This window comes from Centruroides vittatus, unplaced genomic scaffold (genome assembly GCF_030686945.1).
Source record: "Centruroides vittatus isolate TY-2023 unplaced genomic scaffold, ASM3068694v2 contig_5, whole genome shotgun sequence".
Classification (NCBI taxonomy): Eukaryota; Metazoa; Arthropoda; class Arachnida; order Scorpiones; family Buthidae; genus Centruroides; species Centruroides vittatus.
In genome coordinates, this window is record NW_027122286.1 from 2106827 (window position 1) to 2123056 (window position 16230).

Consider the following 16230-nt stretch of genomic DNA (forward strand, 5'->3'; position numbering starts at 1 on the left):
AAGAAGAAGAAAAAAAAAGACTTTGAATTAAGTTGAAAATTTAAAGAAAAACTGAATTTAGATCAAACTTTTAACTTAGAAGGTGATTTTCGTTTTTTAAATAAAACATTATAATAATTTACAATAATATTTTGTATTATAAGATTTTAAAAAGCAAAGATGGTCAATACTCCGATCACTCAATCTAATTCTTATTTTAGTAATGAAAAGTCTTGCTACCGAGAATGCCCTTTCCGATTCAATTGATGTGATTGGAATCGTGTTTAATGCATTTAAAGAGAAAATAGATGTTATATGTTTTTTCACCTGTAGCCTGGAAGATTTCTAGTTCGTTTTCGAGATTGTAGTACTTCTTTTGCTCTCTAGTATTCTTGATTTGTCTACCTTGGCTGCTTTAATAGCGGTATTAAGCTTGCAGCCCGATAATTCGACAGTTCGTTTGTCTTTAATAATCAGGTTTATGAAGAAAAACTTCATACTCGTTTGTATCCTTGCCAATTGCACAATCTGGCATCATGCAGTCATTGAAGCTACTGGGCATAGTTAAAAATTAAGACAGCATAAGCACAATTATTCCAGATATTACAGGTTGCGACAAGTAAAGAATTTTCAGAGTCCTGCCACAAATAGGCTACGTATTGATTATTGACCATTTGTAACATGCCATAACAAGGAAAAAAATTAAAAAACTAATAAGTAGGTTTAAAATTAATAAATACAAATTTATTCTGGACAGTTTGTGAGTTAATTATACTTTCTATTTGCAAAATTTCCTCAACCTTAACATAAAAAAGAAAAAAGTGAATTTTTAAGAAATTTGCGGGATTTCCCGGGATATTTCCCAGGTTAAAAAAACGGCCGGGAACCCGTTTGCGATACCTTACACGTTACCTTAAGGAACAATCGAACAGATTTGAAAACTATATGCAACGTTGTTAAACATTGGTACACGTGGTAATTGACTACATAAACCTACATTGGATAATTGCTACCGTCACAGTGTTAAGAATTTCATCGTTTTTTCTTTTGATCCTCTCTTAACAATATAAACAAGGACAACGCTAGCCAATGGGCCAGGGGGGCAAGATGATGTAAATTGATAGAGGATATGAATTGTATGTAGGTAAAATAAAAACGATTCATAAAGTTTTAATCGTTTACTATGTGTCGGAAAAGAAATATATTAATCAAAACATTTTTTTAACTTACAAGAAGCCTAAGAAGATTATTTTAACTAAAACTTAGCATTTAAATATTTTTTTCGAATTTATAGGGGAAGGCAGCTGCCCCTCTGCCCCCCTGGCGACGCCCTTGAATATAAATATTGTTTCATTTACGTATCTTACTTTGTATAGACTCAAACCATCATATTTTACAGATATATTTGCGAAGGATAAAACACCCAGCAACGAGTTGCTTAACTTTTCCGGTAACATGTAAAACTGCTTGTATGGTGTGGGTAAAACTGTTATGATATTTTATTTTAAAAACTTTTTATATTTTTAAGTATTATAAAATGGTAAAAAACTTAATTTAGAGGGTAGAAGTGAGTTTAAAAATGCTGTAATAACAAGTAAAATCGTCATTAAGTTTAACTCTACTTGAGATATGGAAGTTATTAAGCTTCAAAGAGGGTGAACAAAATCGTGTCCCCCACACACACTAACATCGATATGTACAGAAAAAAACCGATTTTTTTATTTCTCGACGTTCCACGGTCCCCTGAGTCCAAAAATATAAAAATTTTGGGGAGTCATTTTTTGACTGATTGTCATACTTTACCATACTCTTTTACATATAACAGAGCCGGGAAAGTAAAAACTTTATCTCAAACGACGAAGAAAATAATTCTTAGTAAAAGAATGAACAAAAAGTAATTTAAAATCATATATTTCGAGAGGTATTAAATAAATTAACATTTATTTAAAATAGCGTATTAAACATATAGTATAATATTTATAAATTATTTATACAAAAATTTCACAAACACATTCGCGTAATCAGATTCTAAATTTAAAATAATATTTAAAAAATAATTATTTTCATTTATTACTCAATTTCAAATTGCAATAGTTTGTTAGTGTTAATGATGCCATTTATAATTGTCAAATACTGTAATCGCTTACTAAATGATTAAATCAAGCAAGATTATGTTAGAAACTAGTTAAGTAACGCTGCATCAGCGTGTAGTCGGAACGAAGCTGCTCGTACCTTTATTTTCTAGATTATGAGGGAAAAAGAAACAAAGAATCATTCGTTCTCAACAATATATTTGATTTCTATTGGATCATTTAAAGGTACAAATATAAGGTCAGAATAAGCCATTAATTAATTGCTATGCGAACGTCTCGTGAAATTCTGTCTGTCACTACGGGCCTTGGACTTACAGATTGACTCGTAGCGATCTTTATTGTAACTCTTTAAAAATACTGAGTCAGTTATTTTTTCACTCGACTCAATGTAACATAGATAAGACCGATAGCTGTCTCTTTTTTCCCTATATCTATTTTGATTTTTGGAAGAGTTAATCCCTGTAATTTATGAATAGTCATCGAGTATGCTAAGGTAAGGGGAAACTGTCTACGAGATCGCAATATACTGCCATCGTTCAAAGAGCGTGTTATGGGGATTATTGGAAACAGATTACCATAGATGAATTCCACTAAAATAAACAGAGGAAGAGCTGGAGGGCAAGTATTAGGAGCATATATAATGTAGCGTATAGTTCCTAGTGAACCATTGATGAAACCTCCTTGCACCCATAAGTTGACTCTCGGCATGATTCTGGCATTAACTGAGAGATTCAAATACTTGGAGAGACCAAGAGCTGAGTCATCCTTGGACGCAGGCGGGGCAATATCTGCAGAGTTTTCAGATGCTATATAAGCAAGAGGGCATCCAGTTGACTGCAAGTAGTTTTCGTTGCTTTGTTTAACTTGCTCGTTTGTTGGACATAGCCGTTTGGAACTGATCAAGTTCATCTCTGGATAAATAGGCTCCATTTCTTGTCGTCAGAGTGTTCAGATCTGTATCAGAGAAATCAGCCGAAGATAGATGTTGTAAGACATCTGTGAAGGAACTATCTGCGCTATTTTGTCTATGAGAATTACTGAGTTCAATGAAGTTCTCAAAAGAATCAAATGCGAATGTAATGTAATGTCCCAACAGGGTCCCTACCTTGTTGGGACATTACATTGTAAAAAACACTCGAGGAGAGAGGAGTATCTTTAACAGGAGGAAGCTGACGAAAATCACCAAACAAATAGACAGAGAATCCACCAAACGGCTCATTTTTCTCGGGGTTTATCTCCCTCAATCTTCTCTCGATCATGTAAAGCATTCTTGCACCAATCATTGTAATTTCATGATGATGATGAATTTAAGCGACTTCATCTCAATCTGGAATCTCTGTGCATCTCGATTTAGAGATCGAAATTTCGTACTAACGATAGGAAGACGAAGGAGAGAATGGATCGTAAAACTTGAACTCAATATTGATCGCTGCTGCTCCACGTTTTAAAAATAAAACTTTTTAAAACTTATTATTCTATAAATATTCTTTATATTTGTTGTGTATCCAGTTAGCGATAACGTTTACCTTCCAAAATTACCGTTTTAATGCTTGTCATATTTTCCGACCACTAGATAACGCTTCTACACGTGCGTGCAGGAAGCGACTAACACTTGACTTCATGCATTCATTGTCAACATTATAACTCTAGAATGAGTTGTCCGATCTTGATGAAATTTTCTAGGACGACTCATCATCACTCAAAGATGAACTGATTAAAATTTCAACTCTCAAAAATGATCCATACTGAAGAAAAACCCTATCTCCAGTTCTACAAAAACGGATCATTTTTGAAAGTTTAAATTTTAATCAGTTCATCCTTGAGTAATGGTGAGTCGTCGTAGAAAATTTCATCAAGATCGGACAACTCATTCTAGAGTTATAATGTTGACAAGGAATGCATGAAGTCGAAGTGTTAGTCGCTTCCCGCACGCACGTGTAGAAGCGTTATCTAGTGGTCGGAAAATATGACAAGCATTATAACAGTAATTGTAAATGAATGAGTTCGCATAGCAATTAATTAATGGCTTATTCTGACCTTATATTTGTACCTTTAAATGATCCAATAGAAATCAAATATATTGTTGAGAACGAATGATTCTTTGTTTCTTTTTCCCTCATAATCTAGAAAATAAGGATGCGAGCAGCTTCGTTCCGACTACACGCTGATGCAGCGTTACTTAACTAGTTATAATTATTTTCGTTAAGTTGTTAATTAATTAATCAATGCGATTAAGATGTTATCGCAAAATCTAAATAGAAATGGCAAAAGTTTCAGTATATGAAAATACATTGTACAGTACAGTATTTAGCAGTATATACAATAGCATACTAAAAATAGAATAAAAATGAAAAAATGAGCAAATCGTAAATGATCGTAAATCGTGACGCATTTCACACGTCATCTTGAACAATAGGCAATAGCCTCCTTTTCATAGCTATAAAAGCGTTTTACTGTTTCTATTCATTTTAAATTAAATATTGACATACACATATTTGGGATATTCAGGTAAATTTTTTATTTATTTAATTTGAAACAAAAATTATTTTCTAATTACTTATATTTGTTTATAATATAATTCCAATTTCGATTTTTTAAATTATTATCTCGAGAAATTTTCTACATTCTTTTAAATTAAAAATACTTGGATAAACTTTTTCTATTGTTAAGTTTCCTACAGAGCAAACTTCGAGGAGATTCTTTATTACACAATTCTTCTCAAGAGGTATAATCATTCCAGACAACATGGAACTATAAAGGAAAATGACCATAACTTCTGGTCGAGTAATGACATACTAGTTATGTGAAAACTGTATTTCAGTAAACAGAGTTAAGGTAATTCTCTTCATTGCCCGAAAATACCATTAACTATCTCGGAAAAAAGAAATAGAAAGTTTAAGGCTCTTTCGCTCATCTTGTCCAAATGTGTGGACAAGATGAAATGTTTGCTTACCCTTAACAAAACAAGTGTTGTCTGTATTGTTCGAAATAGAGTGCATAAGGTTAAATTTACTTATATGGACGAACCTACTACCACCTGCTATATTGTTTTCCAGTTACATTAATAGGCTCATGTTATCGATATGCCCCTATTGTACAAAATGACTCTACTTCAAAAAGAAACTTCTGCATACCTTCCTAGAAAACTGGACCTATGGAAAAATTAGAAATGGAAATATTTATCCAAGTATTTTCTAATTTTTAATTAATTAAAAACAACTCATTACACAGAAATGAGAAATTTAAAGATATTTCACTATTAATACATAATTACAGTAGAGCGTCGAAAATTGGAACCAATTGGGGACTGGGGTCGTTCCAAGTAGTGATTTTTTCCAATTTCCGATTATGTACGAAAAAATATATTAACCTGTCCGATGTTCAAATTTTTTCTTTGTTGCGTATCGCTTCGTGTTGAATTTTCGTCGATTTTAAGCCTAACGAAAATTTTTATAATAATAATCGAGGCTATCGTATCGTTAAAAATTATTTCTTTATTTTGTACAAACAAAATAAATATATTGAAGAATATAAAAAACATGAAAATTATACTTTAGAAGTAAATTTAGTATCAAAAACGTTCGATTCAGCACGACACAGTCCGACTGAAAATCGTTTCAGTTTCCGGCCATTTCAATTACCGACGTTCCAATTTTCGACGCTCTACTGTATTTCGATTCTGCAGATATTCAACTTTTGGGAAATTAAAGTATTTACATTATAAAAGTGTTTAATTTCATTAATTGATTATAAAGTTTATAATAGGCTAAATTATTATATTTTTTATATGACTCGAACGTAGATTGACTCTCATCTTCGTTTCTCTCTTGTAAGTTAATAATTTGTGGTATTTGTTTTCTTTTATTTGAATTTGAACTAGAAAATAAACATCTTCAGAATGGATCAGAGACAGTATGTAATTGCCAAATATAGAATGAACATGTTGACACTCACATGCACTCTGTTCCTGTAAACATTTTACAATTGATTCTATTGTAGAACATATCATGTAAAATAATGGAAATTCTGTATGCAGTAGTAATTTATTAATCCGTATTAAATACTGTTGAACGAGATACTGTTTAGGTACATTATGTCGTTCATGTAATGTTAAGAATACAAGAATTTCGTTAGTTTTAATTACTTAATTGCTTGATATATTAATTGCTTGATGATTTATTATATATTAATTGCTTGATCACATTTATATATTTCAACTTCCAGTTCTGTAGACAAAGTTTATAATAATACAAGTCTTTCAAAACGTAGTGTATTTCTCAATCTTGAACTTCTTTTCCAAGTGTACACTGTGTAAAGTTATTATATGTACAGACGGTATTTAGGGATTGCATTACCGGCGATCAGTTAAATATGTATTGGTAAATTTACCAGTAATTTGGTTAAAATTACAGTAGATAGACTCGTAAAATTTTTGAAGTCAAATATTTATTTATTTATATTTTCAAATACATTTATATTTTTATACATTAAAGACATAGAATCGTCAAATATTTTATTTAAACCGTAAAAACAGTTAAATTCATTTATATTTTAAATTATTATATTACAGTTCTGTACAATTTTTAAAGTATCATATTAAAACACAACGTAACACCAAGTGCCTATTGAGCAATTGGTGTTACGTTGCGTTTTTAGTTGCGTTACGATTTTAGTTGAGCAAGTTTTTAGTTAACAAAATAGAACACATTTACTGTAGTTAATTTGGATATGAGCACTCTCACTAGTTTTGAAAATTTAACGTTTTATCTGTAATAAAAATGTCGATAAATTACCCTATATATACGAGATGAAAGAATCAGGAAGAATAAAAATGCAAAGAAAAGGTAAAATAGATATACAATTTTTTTTATTTAGTCGACATCTATGAATGTATGCAACTGATGAGGACAACATTTTCGAAATGCATTTTGTAATCACGTGGGTGCTAGAAAAAAGTTCAAGATTGAGAGATAAACTACGTTTTTCCCAGCCAGACTTGTGTTACTGTAATCTTTGTCTATAGGACTGGAAGTTTGAATATATAAATATGATAATTCACCAACATTCATTAAAAGTACTCTTGTACTCTTAATATCATGTGGACGACATACTGTAGGCTATCGGAATAATATTGATTACCACATTTAATTTTATATAAGTAATAATTTTAATTTATTAATCAAGCTTGTAATCTGTAAATGAATTTTCTTATAACATAAAATTATATACTGTATATAAATTATAAATTTTTAATACTGTTCTTTGTTTAAGAGATACATTTATTACAACAATATTAAACATATTAATAAAGTTATTTATATTATAATTATATTGCTATTATATCCATGCGGAGAAAATATGAAACGATTTTAATTGCATTTGGAAGATTCAGATTTGATTTCAGTTCTTCTAAAAAACATTTTAATTGCTCAATTAATTAATTAAAGTAAATGATAATTATTCATCTATGTTCAGAGATAAAGCGATGAAAGTTACTTTACTTACAATAGTTTTGATCAATTATTGTAAAATCAAAGCAATTAGTGTACTATAATAAAATTAAAATATTAATTGTTGAATTTTAGAATTAATTAAAAAAAATTAAAATAATCTGTATTTTAAATATCAGTTTTTATTTTAGATGTAATTAAAAATTTTTTTAATTCTAAGAAAATGTCATTAAAGACTATTTTAACTTTTAGGTTTCAAGAAGACAGAATAGAATACATTTAGTAGTAGTCTTGATTCTTCCTTAACTGCAGATCCGAGGATAGTAAAGGTAGAACAGGTAAATCTCCTCATCCCCCTTCAAATTGCACCATGTATTAAATTATATCAGATATTATAAAGTAATCAGTAAAAAATTTATATTATTGATTTATTAATAGAAATATAAATATCGAGAGAATATAGATCATGTAGTTTATGATTTTTGTAGAAATTTGCATATAAATCACAATGGTTAAAAACACGATAATTCTTTAAAGACAAATTCATGTGGTTATATTGACAGGATATTTGTTGAAAAATCGTCTTAATCTTTATAATAAAACTGTTTTTTAAATTTACGACGTTTTGTTTAGTAATTTTCTTGAAATTCATTTCATTAAAAAAAAATTATATAAAAAAGCATATTATGTCAAAGTTTACGTAGAATTACCAGAAATTCTAACAATAATAATAGAATGAGAAACAGAGATTTTTGAACTAAAAAAAAGAATGGTAATTTTTAGATTTTCCATTGACGAAACAATGACGCCAAAAATTTCAGAAAAACAATATAATCACGTGGTGTAATTGTGATTCATCTTTTTATGTATTTTTTTAACATACAAATCTACTTAGTTTTTATTTTCCATTATTTGAAAATATGTGATGTTGTCTACGTTTCAACATAATTATTATAGTTTCCTTGTTATGAATTTCAAAACATTTATATTTACGCAATAAATTATTGTTCTAAAATTAAGGAAATATAACTATTATAAAAAGGAAAGTTATATGTCGATAATAGCATTTTTCTCGATAATTTCATTGCCCATTATAAAATATTAAATTATCATTTAGTTAATTTTTTATATTGTGAACAAAACATAGTTTAATACAACACTCTTTAAAATCACTTCAGCAAACGCAGTAATTTAAAAATTAATTTATTACATATTCTATAATTGTATGTTTAAAAAGGTTTGGCTCACAATAAATGTAAAATAGTATTATATATCTAATACTATATTTCGGTTAAAATTATTTAATTAATAAATATGTATGTATTGTATATATGCGTGTATATTGACACTGTGTGTAACTATTATTAAACGCGATTAAACGATCCTTAAGGATCCGTGATATAAAGGGGTCCATCCAGACCAGGCGTGGGCACTGCTTCTATGGAACAGTATAAATAAGAAAATTTTTAAATTATGTAATAAAAATATTAATAGTTTTATGTGTTTGTTTTGACTGTGAACGATTAATTTTAAATAAACGTATACGCCTACCAGTGCCGTAACTAGGGCGGTGCCAGCGGTACCCAGGCACAGGGCGTAGACCCTGGGGGGGCGTAGAAATGACCTGGACCAAGTTTTATATCATAGTTTTGGGGCGTAGTTACAGAAGCTCGCACCGGGCGCATAAAAGACTAGTTACGGCGCTGACGCCTACTATTTATTTTGAACAGTTTTTACTGTCTATTTTTTTCCGATTACACTTATCTTTTTGCAACGGTACAGTACAAAATAAGTCTAACTATTGCCAAAGCTAAGAATCCTTTTAATACATTTATTATTATATATAATAATAATTTTATAAGGGTAATTAATTAAGTTTATAACATGTTACGCCTACCTTCGGACTATAGGTTGTCGTAAATTATTTATTAGGATTCAGCGTTTCATAGCTTTCACAGTGTTCCAAAGTTAAGGTAAACTTTACTATAGTTAATCCATTGTCCTGGAGAAAAGCGAGTCTATAAGATTGTGTGTTTCTAGGAGAAAATAATTTTATTAATTATTTTTTCAAATAAATCTTAAAAGTAATTTTTAGAATTATTTTATAAAAAAGATGCTTATATTTTTCTGCACACAATAGATGTTAGAATCATCTATAAAATCATCACATTAGTAATTAACAATAAGCGATAAAAACACATTAACATTTATATTCTTCCAGCCATAAAACGGACAGTTGAATGAAAAAATAATTTTTTTTAATGTTTTAATAGATTTTATATTTGTACTGAAAAAGGATTGCATTTTACGTAACGTTAGACAGGTTAATTTCCTATGAAAATTTCTTCGTTTTTCCTTGTTTTTAAAATAATTTTTATAATAAATGTCCTATTGTAAAGATATAATTTTCGGCGACACAACATTAAATGTAATAATTTACTTAACATTGTTTTTTCGTAATTAATTTTGACTGAAATTAATATCAATTACAGAACGTATCGATTGTAAGATCAACAGTCGGTGAAATACTGCATCATAGGAAAATGTTTACTAAGGATTAGTTGCATTCTTTAGATCATTGTTTTTATCAAACAATGTAATACAATACTTTCATGATCTGTCTTATCATGGGATTAATTTTCCTGACCTTTAAAAATAATTGCGTCAAAGAAGTTTTTTCATTGTAGTCTACACGGTCACTACTAATGTGAAACGTGTATAGCTATGTTTTAAAAGCTATACAATAGATTCACGGCTGTGATTTAATGGAGAATAACTTTGATGGTGATAATGTACTATAATTAGCATCTCATTTGTTTTTTTTTCAAATCTGACGTTTTGATTTCCTATAGTTTATCTACTAGTATTTTAGCAGTGTCATTCTAATTCATCAATAAAATAAAAAAAAAGTAATAGCTTTTTCAACTTGTACTTTTACCTGATTCATTATTTAGAGTATAAACCAGTGGTTCCCAACCTTTTCTAGGATGCGGAACACTTTTGTGAGCAATTTTCTTTAGTGGAACACTTACTTAAGTTAATATGAAATACATAAGCTTGTCATCAGTTATTTTAATAGAATTGAGCAGTTATAATTCAAAATCTCTACTCATATTATTAACGCCAATTCTAAGACAGGAAAAAATATACCTAAATAACTTTAATGGGAAACTTGTCCCTGATGTTTTTTACATATTTCATTCAGTTTTTATCATTGCCTTTATCTTATTCGAAACAGTAGTACACTCCATAAGTACGAGTCGTACATATATATTTAAGTTTATGAAAATTTTATGATTTTAATTTTTTGATATTCGGCGGCTCGAATACGATTGTACACTTTCCGATTTGCGACTAAATCTGGGGAACACTTGGGAGATGCTTACGGAACACCAGTGTTCCGCGGAACACCGGCTGGGAACCACTGGTATAAACAATAAGCGAAAATCGATATCAGATATTGCTAAATTTCACTAATCTTAAATTCAGCTTACGCATTTCGTTGAAAAGCTCTATAATAGAATCTATTTCTTCGAATATGATCTTACCAAATTTTACAGTTAATATTTCCTTAAAATAAGAAAATTATAGATATATATTTCAATAAGGAAAAATAGGAGGAAAAAAAATAATAAAGTACTTTATTGCGTGTTAACGTCAAAAGCAACTTACGAAATAAAAGCAGTTATATGTTAATTAAATTTTAAAAGAAGTTCTTACGATTATTAATTACCGTATTTTACGGACTATAAGACGCTATGGACTATAAGATGCACCTTAATTTTTTAACAATTTAAATAAAAAAAACCTATAAGACGCTACGGACTATAAGACGCACCTAAATTTTTAAACAATTTAAAAAAAAAAAAAAAAAAAGCTATAAGACGCTACGGACTATAAGACCAACCTGAATTTTGGAGGCAATTTTTCGAAGAAAAAAGTGCGTTTTATAGTCCGTAAAATACGGTATATTTTTTCTACTTAGGGTGTACCTGCACTTTAAAAAGTTAATTCAAAATTAATTATAAAAATAATCTTTTCCATAAGTATATTATCAATTATTTACTTTTGTTAAATGTTCATAAATTTAAAAAAAAAAAAAAAAAAAAAATTGTAAATTCCATTCGTTTATTCAGTTTAATTTAAAATGAAAAAATACTTTCTTATTTTCTATGCTGTTATAAAATAACACAGGAAAGTCTTGTAATGATCTCTAATTTTTACTTTCTCGGCTGTTATAACATAATATTGTAATTGTCGCGCAGTTGATTTTTAGTGTTTTTAGAATCTCGACATCTTGAGACCCCTGAACCCAAAAAGTCAAAAATTGATGCCTGGATTTGTATGTATGTGCACGTCTATTTTGTTTAATGTCTAAGGATGTGATAAAGATTTAAAAACGAAATTTGGCACGGTATCTTTTATATAAGGGGCTTTGATGCTTTTAAATTTTGGTAGTTAAAGATGGAGAGGTGGAGAGATATGTGTCATATTTTGAGTGAGACTTAATGAAAATTTTACTGGTTACTGACATTTACAATTTTTTTTCATAAAACTCATCTCTACTCAAAATTAAAGCTTTTATATTCTTAATTATTATATATTATTATATAATTATATATTATACAATTTTTTTTAATAACATCGCACAACAGATGGCGTCACATACAATTTTAATTTCGTGCTAACGTTCTGTACCTTAATATTTCTTAAACCCAAGTATTTTTCACCAGGAAAGTTAGGCAACTCCTTACAGGATTTTTCAAATTTTCATTTATTGTTTTGAAACGAAAATAATTTACAATGTATGCGAGGATTTTTCAAAAGATTATCTCCGCTTAACTTAACTTTCCTCTTATGTAGTCTGTTTTAAGCAGGAGACAAAGAACAATTTATTCAGAACACTTTAATCACATTTATTATGGCAGCAATGCATTTCGGGGTAGAAAAAATCATCCCCTCTTCGGGATACAGACAATGTATACAGCCGACATTGAGAATTAAAAACAAAACTTTAACGTATAAAGCATTGACCCGAAACAATTTAAAATCCATTCTTTACAGAACACAGTTAAAATTTTAGTCTCTTAAGGAGATGATTAGGAAGTCTGATAATTTTCAATTACACTATGATATAAAATTTAAATCAGTAATTCCCAAAGTGAGGACTACCGCCCTTGAGGGGGAGGTAGAAGGCAAAAGGCGGTAGGGATGTTGGAAGACAAAGAAGACAGAAGGTAGGGGTGTTGGAAGATATATATATATATATGCACTAAAAGGAGGCGGAAGCGGTAGTTCGAAAAATTTGGAAAACACTGATTTAAATAATAATACAAACTTAAGAGGAGTAACTTTGTTGAAAAGTGAGAAATTTCTTTATTTATCATATCAACCTTTATTAACGTAGAAGGCTTTCGCCTGTTACAAGGGACGTGGTTTGGAGCTTAACAAAATAGTCCAACAAAGAGTAAATTTAAATAGCACTATTTCAGCTGCCTATGTATCAGAGATTTATAAAATTAAACAGTAACTTAATTAAAGTGTACAGTACAGCAAATATAATTTCACCCTTTAATATATATTATTGGGTTACTATCCTTAGTAGTTTATATATTTTTTCTTTAGGAATGATTGTTAGAACATTCACTTAGATTTTTTCCTTGCGAGGAAGACCTCGCAAGGAAAAAATTTCTTTATTTAAAAAAATAGGTATGTGTAAGATACAATAAGTTAGCTCTGTTAAACTTGTGTATAGCGCCATCTTTTGAGAAGTAATTTAAAATGACGTTTATATTATTTCTTATAAAAAAAACAAGATTTAATTTTGAGGTTAAAAATGAATTTTAAAAAAATAGTAAATGTCAATAACGAGTAAAATTTTCATTGTCTCCTCCCACTCGAGGGGGACAAACGACCCCCCTCTATCTTCCCACTCCCTCAACCTTTAACCATCAAAATTTAATGGCATCAAAGACCCTTATATACAAGTTACCATGACAAATTTTGTTACTCAATCTTTATCCCATCCTGAGATATTAAACGTAATAGATGCCATGCAAACACGTATCCACGGAGTTTCTTCTTTATTTTTGTTTTTTTTTTTTTTTTTTTTTTTCTTTTGAGTTCAGCTGGACTCAAAACGCCGAAATTCGCATAAATCCTAAAGAGCTAAATTTGACACGATTACAATACTTTCCCGTGTTATGTATACAACAGCTGGAAAAATAAGAAAGAAAAAAAATCATTCCAAAAGTAATCTACAAAAAGATTTAAAAACAAAATAAAAATTATTAGTTGTAACAAAGAGGAAAAAATTTGAAAAATTACAAATAAATTACAAAAATAATTGCAGCAATCGTAAAAAGTTTACAGCCAGTATTTTTATTAATGGGTGCATAATAAACTTACTTCATATGTCCACTAAATTAAAATTTCGATGATTTTTTTGTCAAATATATTTCTTATGAGTTGTTATTAGGCAACATATTATTTCTTGTCATATTACTAGCTAACTACACCAGGCCACATTCTTTTGTGCAACAATAAAATAGTTCCACAAAAGAAACAGCTGCAAAAATAAACAGCCTGTTTACCGAATAAATTTATTATCATCATCATCATCATTTATGTTGCAAACGTCATACTGGTGCCAAGTGCTATGCCGAACTAAAATTAAAGCATAACTACAGAAACAAATGAAACATTAAGTTTCTGTGTTATTGGTGTTGTGTCCACGTGTAGAAACTTTCTAACATTATGACATGTGTTCAATATTGAAGCTTTCTGTAATGCCATGTATATGTTTTTATTAAGGGTTAACGCTTCTAGACTTTTGTGTAGTGTATGTAGTATGACACAGTAGAAGAGAAGACAATAGGCATAATAAATACTTTATCTATCCTTTACAGTTGCCTTATTTCTTGGGCGAGTAGAGAGTATTTGTTGATTTTTTAGTGTGAGCATTTAATGTTATGAGTGTTTGGAATAGAAATGTCTATAATATAAGTGATCTTATTACATTTTTCAATGAAAGTTATGTCAAATCTAATGTAATGAATTGTTTTATCTGTGATTATGGCTCTGTCATAGTATATTTTGTGTATGTCATTTTCTAATACTGCCTATGAAGTATATTAGTAGTATGGTAGCTGGGTGTTTAACCCGTTGAGTGACCAAGATACAATCATTACTTTTATAATACGTTTTAACGGCGAACACACGTTTCACACCTATCCAGTGATTCATGATTACTAAATGTTATACTGTTGACAATATAGCGTCGCGAGCATAGCTAGCACCATTCCACGAGTGTCCCGGAAAAATCGATTTTGAAAATCTCCCATTTCTCTGTCCCACTTTATATTATAATAATTAATGTTTTTGTAAAGAATTATAAATTGAACTTTGAGAAATGATAAGAAATGCTGGGACACCCAAGACGTCAGCAGTGGAACTAGAAATTTAAATACTTGAGAGTATTTAAATAAAACACATTTAAAACGATGCTAATATTATCATTTTTCCGATATTGTGTGCTTAAAACCTGTCCTTTTTGTCACGAATTATCGGCGTTAGCTTAAGAAAATATAATTTTGTTTATAACATTTTTTGAAATGTTATAAACAAATATAAAAAAACACTATTTCAAAATCAAATTTTATATTTTGAAATAGTATTTTTTCTCAATCGAGGAAAAATATAAAAACAATAGTAGATTAAAATTATTGGAAATATCTCAAACCGAATAATAAGTCAGTGGACATTATAACACAATGATATTTATTTTTACTGTTTGCTTTATAATAATAATAAAATATAGGCCTATATAATCAATATCTATTAAGTGCAATTAATGCAAATTTTGTTAATAAACTTTCTATTAATTATTTATTAACTTTTTATTATAATATATACAAAATATTTCATATAAATTAATCTATTTTTTATTAAATTTATATTTGATGTTTTGATTTTTTATCTAAATTTTTAAATTATAATATTTGGTAAAGATTTTAAAATTTTAAAAAGAAAATTCATTTTTGATAGCATTTGAAACATTTAATTTTAAAAACATTTCCAATGAAGTTGCTTTGCATCATTCGTTCAACTTAAAACAAATATTCGAAATTAACCATTTATATTGATTTTTGCCATAATTCACACCAGACTTTTGAGGAAATAGTTACCTGTTGATTATAAAACGTGTACTATTCCTAGAGGCATTTTTCAAAGTGTGATGTCAAATTTTTCCATAAGATCAAAGAAGATCGCGATTGAAGTTGAGGGCAAACAAACACAGTTTATTCAACACATTGTAATATGTTTCAATTGCTGATTTCAACGGTACTCGAGTAAAAGTTAAATACCTTGTTATGCAGTCTTACTAAATCATTAAACTTAGTAGGTACAATATCTTTTGAGTCACCTATGGGTAAATTACAGTAAGGGTCAAAATTCTCCCAAAGAACGCAGGAGACTATTTTAAACAACTGGAAAATGTTGTTAGTGCTAAAAACTTTATATTTATTTGCATACTTATATGTTTACGTATATAATAACTATCTAAACAACACAATTATTTTATTGATAATAGTAACATACAAAGAACATGTGTATTGGGAGGATTTAGATGCAGACAAAAATTTATTATATTTATGGAAAAGTACCGGTACACTTCAATAATCAGTATAGCCTCCTTTGGCCTTTAA